Raw genomic sequence first — 13,786 nt, 5'->3', positions numbered from 1 at the left:
TAGGTAATCTTTTCCATTCGCAATGTAATTGTTTGAATGAGGGTTATTTAACCATACTTCACGACGTTGCTGATAGTGCATTGTCTTTGGGCTGTACGCCTTTTGGCGTCCTCTGGTCTAACACTGTTTGAGACAAGGCTCAAAAGAAAGCTGTCTCTGGTGTGGACGAATCAGTTTCAAGGACAATTCATATATTATCAGAGTATGTTTTTTGTTTACATTCTGACCACAAGCATTGTGGTGAATGCAGACATGATTCCTTGTAAAAGTTTTCAGTTTGCTGTTTTAACATCTTAACACCTGTTTTGTTTCCATAATAACTAATGAACTCCTTTTAAAAAAAATATTTAAAAACAATGGTTTTATTCAACAACTTCGTTTAACTCACGGTCGAGAAGTACGTCAATGGTGCCTGAGACAGCACCTGCTTTTTGTGCAAGCCGATTCCAGTTTAGGGAACACGACATTTTTTACCTACACAAATATAGAAATAATAAGGCGTCCATACAAAATATAAATTGCTTTAAAGTAGCAAATCTGTTTATTAACTGATGCCAATTTTGATACAGACATGCATTGTCACTGGATCTCAGTACGTGTGCAAAATGTGGAATTGATTGGGCAACGGGAAGTGGACAAATTTTTGATTACAAGATTTGACCACGACAACCAGAGGAATCAAGTTCAGTAAAACCGTTGAAAAGGGGAAACACCTATTATCATACCTCTGCATTGGTTTACACAGAGGCAATCCTACACCATATACCATGCACTCTCTAGCGGAGAAATGGAGAAATACAATTTAGAGGTAACCATTGCAAGCCTGGATTCAAAGTGCATTAAAGAGTGGCCAGGGTCATTAATATAGATATTTAAAAATATATTCTGACAACAGATATTGCAGGATGGCAGAGGAGTACCTGCTTTTGCTGCACAAACACCAAAATAGCTGGAAGACCAACATGGTAGCTACCACAGTGTGCAAGCAATCCATCTTGCTTATGAACGACATCAAGCTTCAAATCCAGAGCAAGTAGGTCCCCGCTCTCAGAGGTCGTATTATTTATGGAACGCATTTGGTGTTCTGAACATTTCTTCTCAAATGCTTCAGATGGCAGTGTACAAAAACATTTCCACACTTGCTTTCCAGTACGGTATCACTCGAAATGTCATAAAATATGACATTTTTTGGAGATGGCTATAATAAACGTATTTTATTGAAAAAAACGAATTGGGAATCCATTTCTTCTGTATTTGAAGAAAATATAGAATTTTCTATGCAAAAATGTATGCATTCGTGTGTTAGTGTAGGTCTACTCTTATCAGTTGGTTAGAATTGTACATTTTATTAATATGCACGGTAGACAGCAAGATCGGAATTTTTTGGTCACAAAATAGCTGTGCCAAATTGATTCAGTAAATTCCCCGCAGGATATGCATTGAAGTAAATCATAAAATACCAAGGCACGCATCACCAATAATTAAAAGCTACCTAGAATTTGCGATCAAGGCAACTTGTCTGAATTTGCCACTACACAATAAGATAAACAGAAACTCATGTGAAATAAACCGACGATGCGTATACAGTAATGCAATGGTGTGGACGAACAATGATGTGTGACAGTGTTTTAATGCTCACGGAAGGCCAATTATCCACTGTACTGAATAAGCGGTAGCCTAGGACAGTGCCCTGGGGAACACATAAATAAATGGAAGAGATAAAGCTGCAAAAAAAAACATAATCATTTGTTTAAAAGGGCAGCATTGTACCAGTGCATGAAGGACAGACATCACATACAAGCCAAACCTAAATGGAAATTGAAGTTAATGGATTGAGGCATTCAAAAACTATAACTGTCTCTAATTTCACCAATGAATTCCAAATTGACTACTTAAACCACACTAGGTTTGCATGATGGGGGCCACTTGTGTTTAGCAAAGCAACAACCAGATAACATACACTGAAAGCACACACATACCACTAACTAGTTACACCATGTATATACAAACATCTACCTTTAGTTTATCACTTCAGAAGAAAGTAACATGTACAAATATTTTATTAAAAGTCAATATACTTATAAACGTACGTAAATAAGAAATGTGCACACCATGTTGAGTTTAGCAAACGATTCTTCAATAAGCCACAGTTCTCTGAAATATCTGTTGTGTTGTCTGCAAATGGACTGCATCGGGAGGTTATAAGCACACCAAGATTACTCGTGCATGAGCACGAGACACCAGCTGCGGATGCATATTTACTTGTACTTTTTTTACCGATCGTATGCAATTAATCCTGGGGAGTTGTCAACAGTGACGTGAAAACCATGACTGAACACATTCAGTGAAAGTGATTTTCAAGGAACATACTGTATTAGTAAACGCCTTTAAATGAGTATGAAATGTAACCAACTAATTACAATGAATGCAACCACCCAATACTAATCTTCAACAAGAGTTTTTAGTTTTACCCTTTTAAAGCTCTACAAAATACCCACTGTCTAACACACCTCACCATTGCCAGAGAGGGCATGTTTAATTATTGAAAGTGGGAACAAAAAAAAACTTCCAACAGGTTCAGCCACGTTAAAAAGGAATGCGTTTGCATACATTTTTATACCAAAGGCAAACAACTCTTATCAAGGTCACAAGACCCTGTTCCCCAGCTTATACTGGAATGTAGAGCTGCATCTCGAAACACATTTGACTATGACACAATACACATGCAAAACAGTACAGTATTTGTATGCTTCATATTCCATAGTATGTACAGTATATACAAAAAAGACTGCAGGTCATGACATATATGGTAAACTCGCATGCAGATTAAAACTGTCTATATTTTCAGTATACAATACCAGCATAAACGTTCGCTATTTGCTATAATACGCAATTATTTGACTAGTCCAGCCACTTAAAGGAGTTGGTGGTTAAGTCAACACACGCCCAATGGCAAAGGTGTGTCTGCAGGGTGGAGTTTCTGCATCTATGAGTGTTGCTTGCCACAACCTCCAAGTTAAGGTCTCACCTCGTCGCCAGGCGGTGATGGGTGAGCCCCCGCCCGGGGCAGACGAGGGGGTAGACATAAGGGAAGTCGTACACTAGGGCATAGATAGCCGAGGGATGTCCGCGTAAAAGGACAGAGTTCTGACGGGCGCCATAACGGGTGTAAGCGTCGAGTGTAGAGAGTGCAGAGTGTAGAAGAGTGTGTAACAGAGTGTGAATAAACGGCAATCAGCCATAAGTAAGAACCCTCGTCTCCGTCTGGCTCTACAAGTCTCCTGGGTGTCAATAAGTACTATACAACACAATTAAGAGTATGTTGCCGAAGAGTATAGTATTGTATTTGACACAATGTTTTTATTATTTTTATTTCAGAACAAAGCCTGAATTGTGTATAACTAATGAACTCAGCACTGCATATTATGCTTGCCATAATGCTTTATAATAATGCTATATGCTTTATAATTCAAAATTGTGGTTGATAAGTAATCATACCACGGTTGGCTGCGTACGGTGCAAAAGAAGGTCAACATACATACATGTACATAGTACGTATGAATCATATTTTCAGATCAAGTAAAACTTTGAATCTTTAACGGAGCTGTGGGCATTCCATCGCAGTCAGGTACATAAATGTATTTTAAACCAGTCCATGTGTACAAATGCCGTACAACTTCGTCTGAAAGTGGCTCTTGCAGTGTAGTTGAGAGACCAAGAGACCCAACACTGTGTCATTCCCCTCCTGCTCAGGAGGTGAGACAAATCCTCAGCCCGGGTGGCACACTCCAACACCAGCACACTGGCTGCAGCCACAAGCCGTGCGTTCCTGACCCGGGCAAGATGTCACTCTAGCTGTAACTCGAACCCGACAGCTCTAAAATCCAACCGAGTGGCAGAATGAAATCGTGCACAGCTCTCCGTCTTCAGGTCCTGACTTAAAAGCCTGAATGTTGGTCATCTCAGCTCATATTCTTTCCAGGAACTATGAAATAATTACCACTTTGCGAAATAATTACCATGGCCCAATGCATTTTCACTTCCGCCATAGGATGTGGACTTGTTTGGGGCTATTGGCGTACAGGGAGTAACACCCAACGCAACACCATGGCTATAATGGTGCAAGCTAACAGCCCAGACCCCACACACAGATTGTTTCTTATCAGCCAATAAAATACGTGGGCCTGCCCAGCATTGACAGCCTCTGTAGTATATTGGATGCACATTGTTTAAGGAGAATACAACGCTGTTATGTATGACTGACATCTCAAGAAAACACATATAGGCAGCTGGAACATAACTCATACATGTGTTTTCTGATGGATGTAAAGGTGATATTCTGCACAATCGAGTGAATACGTATTTTGACTCTTCAAAATCGTCTTCCAACCTCCTGGTTCACGCGCACGTGTTCTAGAACTCGGCCATCACAATGAAGCCCTTCCCGCGGCCAACCCCACGAGGATCCTCCTACAGAACAGTCGCGCTGGAACAGGATAAATAAAATAGATCCGCGACAGAATGATCAATTATGTTAATTATTGTAGGCCCATGTATGGAGCAAAACACGTGTTCGAGCACGGATCAAAGCAGTGATATTTTGAATACAAAATTTATTTGGAGCTTTCGTACATGTATGGAATTACTCTCTGCTTCTTTCGGTAAAGTCACGTAAAAAGAAAAAATAAATAATAACATATGCTATTATTTAATTTTGAATACAATTCATTTTTTTGTTACCTGTCACGTGATTTTCTGGACTGCGAAACCGACGATTTGCGGATCGCGCGTGATTTTCTGGCTCTAAAGAGACGATTTGTGGATTTAAAAAAGGGCCCCACGTTAGGCCGCCCCTTGACGCCGAACTGCGTTCCTTCTGCATCAGCATAATGCTGCATCACTCATTCAGTCGCGGATTCACTTGATCTCTGCGACAGCGCAAGACGATTTGACCCCCACCCCACCCCCCTCTAGAACGCAGTCACGTGATCCCCTCCCCCGATTCCTCCCCCCGAAGTTTCAGACCTTGGTCACGTGACACTGGGGGGGGGGGGTCGAAGAGCGACCTCCCCGACCCCCCCCACACACAACGCGACCCCACCCCCCCCAACGCGACCCCACCCCCCCCAACGCGACCCCACCCCCCCCAACGCGACCCCACCCCCCCCAACGCGACCCCCCCACACACACACAACGTGACCCCACCCCCCAACGCGACCCCCCCACACACACACAACGTGACCCCACCCCCCCCCCCCCCAACGCGACCCCCCCACCCCCCAACGCGACCCCCCCCACACACACACAACGTGACCCCACCCCCCAACGCGACCCCCCCACACACACACAACGTGACCCCACCCCCCCCCCAACGCGACCCCCCCACACACACACAACGTGACCCCACCCCCCCCCCAACGCGACCCCCCCCACACACACACAACGTGACCCCACCCCCCCCCAACGCCACCCCCCCCACACAAACACAACGTGACCCCACCCCCCCCCAACGCGACCCCCCCACACACACGTGACCCCACCCCCCCCCCAACGCGACCCCCCCACACACAAACAACGCGACCCCCCCCACACACAAACAACGTGACCCCCCCACACACAAACAACGTGACCCCCCCACACACACACAACGTGACCCCACCCCCCCCAACGCGACCCCCCCCACACACACACAACGTGACCTCACCTCCCCCCCCCCCCAACGCGACCCCACCCCCCCAACGCGACCCCACCCCCCCCAACGCGACCCCCCCCCCCAACGCGACCCCCCCCCCCAACGCGACCCCCCCACACACACACACGTGACCCCCCCCCCCAACGCGACCCCCCCCCCCAACGCGACCCCACCCCCCCAACGCGACCCCCGCCCCCCCAACGCGACCCCCCCCACACACACACAACGTGACCCCACCCCCCCCCAACGCGACCCCCGCCCAACGCGACCCCACCTCCCCAACGCGACCCCACCTCCCCAACGCGACCCCCCCCACACACACACAACGTGACCCCACCCCCCCCCCAACGTGACCCCACCCCCCCCCAACGCGACCCCACCCCCCCCCAACGCGACCCCATCCCCCCCAACGCGACCCCACCCCCCCCAACGCGACCCCCCCCCCCCCACAACGCGACCCCCCCCACCCAACACAGCCACCCCTCGTCACGTGACCCCGCCGCGGCGGCGAGCGAGCGATCAGCTGCGCGGCGGAGAAAGTGGGACCGGGATCCTTTCTCCTTATTGCCGCAGTCGCGCCGCGCCGCGCCGCCCCGGGGGTGTTTAAAAGGAGCGCTCGACTGCAGTCGCAGCTGCCACTGCTGCTGCTTCTGCTGCTGCCTGCGGAGGACGAAGCGCGCTCGTGTTTTGTCAGCGTGGGCTCGGTGTCACACTCACGGTTTGGCAGTAACCCACGGGAGGGTTGTGGTTGGGGGGGGATGTGGAGGTGTCCACACGCCTGCCCGCTCTCGCAGCCTTATGCGGCGGCTTTGCCCGTCTTGCGCTCACAACGAGGTCTTCTGTTGTTACTTGTCGAGGTGGGGGCGTCTAGGGGACAGCGGAGGGGGATACAGACGGACGCGGAGCCCGAAGACTTCTCACTCCTCCTCCGCGCGGCCCAAGTGCCCGCGCCAGTCGCCCGCTCACTCGGCCGGGATGGGGACGAGTGGGGGACGTCCTGCGCTGCGCGCACCTGTCAATCACCGCGCGCGACCACGCCCCCTTGCCGGGATTGGCGATCCAATGGCCGAGATGTCCCTAGCCCCACCTCTTTAATCGTTAATATTCATGAGGTGGGTTGGGCTGATTAATGAATATTCATTCGGCTGGCCACGCAGAGAGATGAATATTCATGATGTGGGATCAAGGCGAACCCGCTTGCCCCCGTGCAGAGGACCTCGTGCTCCCCGTGTGTGCTATGGGATCGTACATAAATGACGTCACGCTATTTTGGACGATTTTTGACCCCCCCCCCTCGTCACGCAGCATCACAAAAAGTCAGACCCCCCCCTCAAATATGACGTCACAAAGCTCTGCCCCCCCCCCCCCCAAAATAAAACATGCTTCAAATCGCTTTAAACTATTGTCATTGTAGTGCGTATTTAATGTGCCGCTGCATTCTGATGTTGCAGGAGAAAACATTTATTTAAAAGTCTATTTAATTAAGTAGAACGTGTTGACTATATTTATTTAAAGTTGCGCATTTTGATGTGACGTCACATTTCTCAAACACCCCCCCCACGTCACACATCGTCACAAATGTCTGACCCCCCCCAAGTGCGTGACGTAATTTATGGACGGCCCCTATATACAGTCTATAATATTCTATACGGTTGTTTCCTCGCTCACGTTTGCTGGGGTTGTCTCCTGGCACAGAGACAGCTTTCCTGGTGCCAGCCTCCTCCAGGGTACTGTGCACACGTGCCCATCGCTGGGTCCAGTAGCTGGACACGTGGATATTTATCTAACAGCCTCCCCCAGTCAACACTGCATACGGTGTCCTTCTGAATAGACGCCCGTTTGTTGATCACTTGTGCAACAGTGACTGCCTTAAATAGGGAGTCTGTTCTAAGCACGTGTTCACTATAGAATCTGTTGAGTATAAAAATGCAAATGTTCCGGGCTGGTGGCAGGAATAAGTCGACAGGACATTTTAATATGTTTTTAAATGTGTAGAAATATTGCTTTAGTTTCCAGTTCAATAAAGATACCGTCGAATGTCACTGAATAACTACCAAAAAAACTCATCTGCCCTTTCTGGTAATTTTGTTTTTTATTACGCTTGTTTACAAAGACTCGGGAAGGATCCTGCCAAATTTCTACAGTAGCCAGCAGTATTGCACACATGGTAATCCCACTTGAGTAATTTGCAGATATATGTTGTTTTCAGCATTGCGACATTTGGCCCATAGCAATTACATTTTATGTGGGGTTTTTCTACTATGGGAGAAAATCTGTGCAAAACAGGAAGACCATACTTCACACAAAAGGCCATTGCTTTGTCAACTAAATTAAAAGAGCCTTTCAGAAGCCCTGAATGAAAAGGGTATATAAAGTGGACCCCGCCCCCCCCCAGATGTGGGGGTAAAAAGTTGATCCAACAGGTTTACAAAAAATAAATCCCCCCCTCACAAAAAGAAAGACATTCTGTAGGTATTTATGCCTACACACCCTACATACAATAGTCAGTAGCATCTGCCTACACACCCTACATACAATAGTCAGTAGCATCTGCCTACACATCCTACATACAATAGAGTTAGTAGCATCTGCCTACACACCCTACATACAATAGTCAGTAGCATCTTCCTACACATCCTACATACAATAGTCAGTAGCATCTGCCTACACATCCTACATACAATAGTCAGTAGCATCTGCCTACACACCCTACATACAATAGAGTTAGTAGCATCTGCCTACACACCCTACATACAATAGAGTTAGTAGCATCTGCCTACACACCCTACATACAATAGTCAGTAGCATCTGCCTACACACCCTACATACAATAGAGTTAGTAGCATCTGCCTACACACCCTACATACAATAGAGTTAGTAGCATCTGCCTACACACCCTACATACAATAGTCAGTAGCATCTGCCTACACACCCTACATGCAATAGAGTTAGTAGCATCTGCCTACACACCCTACATACAATAGAGTTAGTAGCATCTGCCTACACACCCTACATACAATAGTCAGTAGCATCTGCCTACACACCCTACATACAATAGAGTTAGTAGCATCTGCCTACACACCCTACATACAATAGTCAGTAGCATCTGCCTACACACCCTACATACAATAGTCAGTAGCATCTGCCTACACACCCTACATACAATAGTCAGTAGCATCTGCCTACACACCCTACATACAATAGTCAGTAGCATCTGCCTACACACCCTACATACAATAGTCAGTAGCATCTGCCTACACACCCTACATACAATAGTCAGTAGCATCTGCCTACACACCCTACATACAATAGTCAGTAGCATCTGCCTACACACCCTACATACAATAGTCAGTAGCATCTGCCTACACATCCTACATACAATAGTCAGTAGCATCTGCCTACACATCCTACATACAATAGTCAGTAGCATCTGCCTACACATCCTACATACAATAGAGTTAGTAGCATCTGCCTACACACCCTACATACAATAGTCAGTAGCATCTGCCTACACACCCTACATACAATAGTCAGTAGCATCTGCCTACACACCCTACATACAATAGTCAGTAGCATCTGCCTACACACCCTACATACAATAGTCAGTAGCATCTGCCTACACATCCTACATACAATAGTCAGTAGCATCTGCCTACACACCCTACATACAATAGTCAGTAGCATCTGCCTACACACCCTACATACAATAGTCAGTAGCATCTGCCTACACACCCTACATACAAAGTCAGTAGCATCTGCCTACACACCGTACATACAATAGTCAGTAGCATCTGCCTACACATCCTACATACAATAGTCAGTAGCATCTGCCTACACACCCTACATACAATAGTCAGTAGCATCTGCCTACACACCCTACATACAATAGTCAGTAGCATCTGCCGACACACCCTACATACAATAGTCAGTAGCATCTGCCTACACACCCTACATAGAATAGTCAGTAGCATCTGCCTACACATCCTACATACAATAGTCAGTAGCATCTGCCTACACACCCTACATACAATAGTCAGTAGCATCTGCCTACACACCCTACATACAATAGTCAGTAGCATCTGCCTACACACCCTACATACAATAGAGTTAGTAGCATCTGCCTACACACCCTACATACAATAGAGTTAGTAGCATCTGCCTACACACCCTACATACAATAGTCAGTAGCATCTGCCTACACACCCTACATACAATAGTCAGTAGCATCTGCCTACACACCCTACATACAATAGTCAGTAGCATCTGCCTACACACCCTACATACAAGTCAGTAGCATCTGCCTACACACCCTACATACAATAGTCAGTAGCATCTGCCTACACACCCTACATACAATAGTCAGTAGCATCTGCCTACACATCCTACATACAATAGTCAGTAGCATCTGCCTACACATCCTACATACAATAGAGTTAGTAGCATCTGCCTACACACCCTACATACAATAGAGTTAGTAGCATCTGCCTACACACCCTACATACAATAGTCAGTAGCATCTGCCTACACACCCTACATACAATAGTCAGTAGCATCTGCCTACACACCCTACATACAATAGTCAGTAGCATCTGCCTACACACCCTACATACAATAGTCAGTAGCATCTGCCTACACACCCTACATACAATAGTCAGTAGCATCTGCCTACACATCCTACATACAATATTCAGTAGCATCTGCCTACACATCCTACATACAATAGAGTTAGTAGCATCTGCCTACACACCCTACATACAATAGTCAGTAGCATCTGCCTACACACCCTACATACAATAGTCAGTAGCATCTGCCTACACATCCTACATACAATATTCAGTAGCATCTGCCTACACACCCTACATACAATAGAGTTAGTAGCATCTGCCTACACACCCTACATACAATAGTCAGTAGCATCTGCCTACACACCCTACATACAATAGTCAGTAGCATCTGCCTACACATCCTACATACAATAGAGTTAGTAGCATCTGCCTACACACCCTACATACAATAGTCAGTAGCATCTGCCTACACATCCTACATACAATAGAGTTAGTAGCATCTGCCTACACACCCTACATACAATAGAGTTAGTAGCATCTGCCTACACATCCTACATACAATAGAGTTAGTAGCATCTGCCTACACACCCTACATACAATAGTCAGTAGCATCTGCCTACACATCCTACATACAATAGAGTTAGTAGCATCTGCCTACACACCCTACATACAATAGTCAGTAGCATCTGCCTACACATCCTACATACAATAGAGTTAGTAGCATCTGCCTACACACCCTACATACAATAGTGAGTAGCATCTGCCTACACATCCTACATACAATAGAGTTAGTAGCATCTGCCTACACACCCTAAATACAATAGTCAGTAGCATCTGCCTACACATCCTACATACAATAGTCAGTAGCATCTGCCTACACATCCTACATACAATAGAGTTAGTAGCATCTGCCTACACACCTTACATACAATGGTCAGTAGCATCTGCCTACACACCCTACATACAATAGTCAGTAGCATCTGCCTACACATCCTACATACAATAGAGTTAGTAGCATCTGCCTACACACCCTACATACAATAGTCAGTAGCATATGCCTACACATCCTACATACAATAGAGTTAGTAGCATCTGCCTACACACCCTACATACAATGGTCAGTAGCATCTGCCTACACATCCTACATACAATAGAGTTAGTAGCATCTGCCTACACACCCTACATACAATAGAGTTAGTAGCATCTGCCTACACATCCTACATACAACAGAGTTAGTAGCATCTGCCTACACACCCTACATACAATAGTCAGTAGCATCTGCCTACACATCCTACAAACAATAGAGTCAGTAGCATCTGCCTACACACCCTACATACAATAGTCAGTAGCATCTGCCTACACATCCTACATACAATAGAGTTAGTAGCATCTGCCTACACACCCTACATACAATAGAGTCAGTAGCATCTACCTACACACCCTACATACAATAGTCAGTAGCATCTGCCTACACATCCTACATACAATAGAGTTAGTAGCATCTGTCTACACACCCTACATACAATAGAGTTAGTAGCATCTGCCTACACATCCTACATACAACAGAGTTAGTAGCATCTGCCTACACACCCTACATACAATTGAGTCAGTAGCATCTGCCTACACATCCTACATACATTAAGAGTTTGTAGCATCTGCCTACACACCCTACATACAATAGAGTCAGTATCATCTGCCTACACACACTACATAAAATAGAGTCAGTAGTATCTGCTTACACACCCTACATACAATAGAGTCAATAGTATCTGCCTACACACCCAACATTCAACAGAGTCATTAGCATCTGCCTACACACCCTCCATAAAATAGAGTCAGCATCTGCCTACACACCCTACACAAAATATAATCAGTAGTATCTGCCTACACACCCTATATACAATAGAGTCAGTAGTATCAGCGTACACCCCCTAAATATGTAGTGGTTTAACGCGCGCCAAGGGGGGTCATTGTAAACACGTGCGGGTTGGGGACAGTGGGGTCGTATCGGGACATGCTGGTGTTGCTGGGGGACAACGGGTGAGACGGAGACAGCCCGTTAGGCAATTATGGATGCAGGGCAGTGATTGGCCGGTTGTTGTCAGGGACAAGGTGGCGCCTGTAAGTCTGGGAATGGGAACAGGTGGCGGCGGGGGACGGAGGCGCGGGGCGTTGGGGGGATGCCAGTTAATTAATTGGAAATTAATAGGGACGGGGATAAATACAGGAGCGTCAGAGTAAGACGGGGAGTTGTGCTGGGAGCTGGACGGAGACGGCCGGAGCAAAAGAAGAAGATACGAGAAGAAGTATAGGGTAGCAGTGGAGTGGAAGAAGAAGTATAGGGTAGCAGTGGAGTAGAAGAAGTATAGGGTAGCAGTAGAGATGGAGACGGGGAAGATATGAGAGGTAGAATAGGGTAGCGGTGGAGCAGGGGAATAAGAGGAGACGAGAGGACGGATAGGCTAGCAGTGGAACGGGAACAATAAAGATTGTTGGAGTGAGACGGAAAAGCCGAGAGAGAGCGACGGCTGGAGTGGGATGGAGAAGCAGAGAGGAGAGTCAGGAGAGACGGAGAGAGAGGAGGAGGAACGGAGCGAGCGAGGCCGGCGGAGCACGGCGAGCGAGCGGAGAACGCGCTGGAGAGTGGTGGCGAAATATGCTGAGTTTGATAAAATAAAGTGACGACAGAAAAGGAAGAAGTTGTCCGCGTAAAGTTCAGCACTACACATACAATAGAGTCAGTAGTATCTGCCTACACACCCTACATACAATAGTCAGTAGTATCTGCCTACACACCCTGCATACAATAGAGTCAGTAGTATCAGCGTACACCCCCTACATACAATAGTCAGTAGTATCTGCCTACACACCCTACATACAATAGAGTCAGTAGCATCTGCCTACACACCCTGCATTGCATTATTTAAAGGATACAGGCATGTAAAACTATTGTAAATACACAGCCATCCAAATTTAAATTCTTGCCATTCATTCCATACTTAGTCGTTGATATTAATTACGTAATTCATTAGTTATTCCCGTTAATTATATTTAGCCCTGCTTTGGTCACCGCCCATCATTGCTTAATCTGGAAGGTGCGCTGCTAATTACTTTAAACCAGGCTCCGCAGCAGATGGTGTGTTTTAAGTGATTGTGACTGCACCACCATTGTATTGATGTTGAGATGTACCACTTTTGAGACAACACTGGCTCTGTACTCCAGCATTGAGCGACTCCAAATTACCAGCATCCCTCTTCCTTCCCCATGACTCGTGATCTCGTCACTTTTAAAAAGGATGCTATGAGAGCATAAGCGCTCATGCACAAATGCAGCTGTGGCCTGCAGTAATACACCACTCTGTTATAAATAAGACACTACAAGGGACTCCATTAGACCTGAGAGCATTGTACAGAATTAAAATACGTGTGTACTGTCACTGCTGTCCAGTAACTTAAAGTGAGTGATGTGTTGCAGATATCTTGGATTGCTGATACAGACTTATTTTGAATTGCCACCGCTATCCATGTG

At 46.3% G+C, this 13,786-nt stretch overlaps 1 protein-coding gene and 1 long non-coding RNA gene across 5 annotated transcripts in view; one reads left to right on the top strand and one right to left on the bottom strand.

Moving 5' to 3' along the window:
* LOC144720321 (protein PALS2-like) overlaps positions 1-6,677 on the bottom strand; it is a 155,454-nt gene extending 148,777 nt beyond the window's left edge. For all 4 annotated transcript variants that reach the window (XM_078596987.1, XM_078597016.1, XM_078596996.1 and 1 more), the window contains exon 1: positions 6,410-6,677. The gene's annotated coding sequence lies outside the window, so the exon portion shown is untranslated. The remainder of the gene's footprint in view (positions 1-6,409) is intronic.
* A 5,524-nt stretch (positions 6,678-12,201) lies between these two features.
* LOC144720316 (uncharacterized) lies at positions 12,202-12,612 on the top strand. The gene is made up of 2 exons (XR_013585742.1): positions 12,202-12,297; positions 12,520-12,612. It is a non-coding gene; the product is annotated as an uncharacterized LOC144720316 (long non-coding RNA).
* The last annotated feature ends 1,174 nt before the right edge of the window (positions 12,613-13,786 follow it).

This window comes from Lampetra planeri, chromosome 1, assembly GCF_965212315.1.
Source record: "Lampetra planeri chromosome 1, kcLamPlan1.2.h2, whole genome shotgun sequence".
NCBI lineage: Eukaryota > Metazoa > Chordata > Hyperoartia > Petromyzontiformes > Petromyzontidae > Lampetra > Lampetra planeri.
Note: the sequence above shows the minus strand (reverse complement) of the source record. Positions and strands in the feature narration are given on the sequence as shown.